The following is a 1,117-nucleotide window of genomic DNA, read 5'->3' as shown; positions in this document are numbered from 1 at the left end:
GACTCACCAACAGGTGTAGAAACACTGAATGGTTCACTAAGTTTCTCAGGAATAACATCTTCATATCAAGATAAGGAGTTACAAAAGATAAACTCGCACCTGGGTCTAGAAAGCATAAACAGTAAAGTCAAAGACTTAGATCATACCAGTGACAACATCTGGCGAATCCTCTTTCTCTTGGCGACTATTGATAGCATATAAGCGGTTTCTTCCTCCGGAAGTAGCCCCTCTAGGTGCAACTCTGTCTGGTGGAGCAACTGAAGAAGACTGGGCTCTATTGCCCCCATTATCATTTCCATGCCTGTTCTTTGGACACTCTCGCATGAAATGCCCACTCTGACCACATTTGAAGCAACCAGTGGAGCCCTCATGACAAATACCTGAATGGTTCCTACCACACTTGGTGCATGCAGGAGGCTTACTACCCCCTTGTGCCACGCTACTTTGAGAATAAGTAGGTTTAGCTCTAAAATTCTGACCATTGTACTCACCTTTGTTCTTAGGTGCAGGTTCACTAGCAGATGATGGAGTAGGGCCCTTTTATTTCTGTTGGATGGACGACAGGTTGGCATTACTCTTCTGCTACACGGACTCATTCCCTGTCTTAGCCCTCTTGTTCTTAAACTCTTCTCTATCCCTCAGCTTCTCTTCCTCTACTTGCTGCACATAGACCATCAACCTTGAGATATCCATGTCACCTATCAACATTGCGGCCCTACCTTCTTTACTCGACAGACGAGCCAACCCAGCAACAAACAAGCTCATTCTACCCCTCATATCTGCAACCATTTCCGAAACATCAGTCCTCTGGAATGCAAAGAGGCTCACCAACAGACTCTGAACTGCTCACTGGATCAATGATGCGCCGGATTCCGATCCTAGTTACCTCTGTCTACATCATAGTAATTAAGATGCAGGCCAACTGGTATCAATACATTGAATGTACGAGTATGCGAGTTGGAATGCTAAACACAACTTAAGCTTGAAAAGAAACTGAAGAACTTACCTGGCTCAACTCAACTCCACATAATTGAACTCATTTCAATATAAAGCAGTTTTAAAACATGTGCAATATAAAGAAAAGTTGTTTAAAACATGATGTCAACTCTGTGTGTAT

Source organism: Solanum tuberosum, unplaced genomic scaffold (genome assembly GCF_000226075.1).
Source record: "Solanum tuberosum cultivar DM 1-3 516 R44 unplaced genomic scaffold, SolTub_3.0 scf00221, whole genome shotgun sequence".
In the NCBI taxonomy this organism is placed as follows: domain Eukaryota; kingdom Viridiplantae; phylum Streptophyta; class Magnoliopsida; order Solanales; family Solanaceae; genus Solanum; species Solanum tuberosum.
This window is presented reverse-complemented; position numbering follows the sequence as displayed.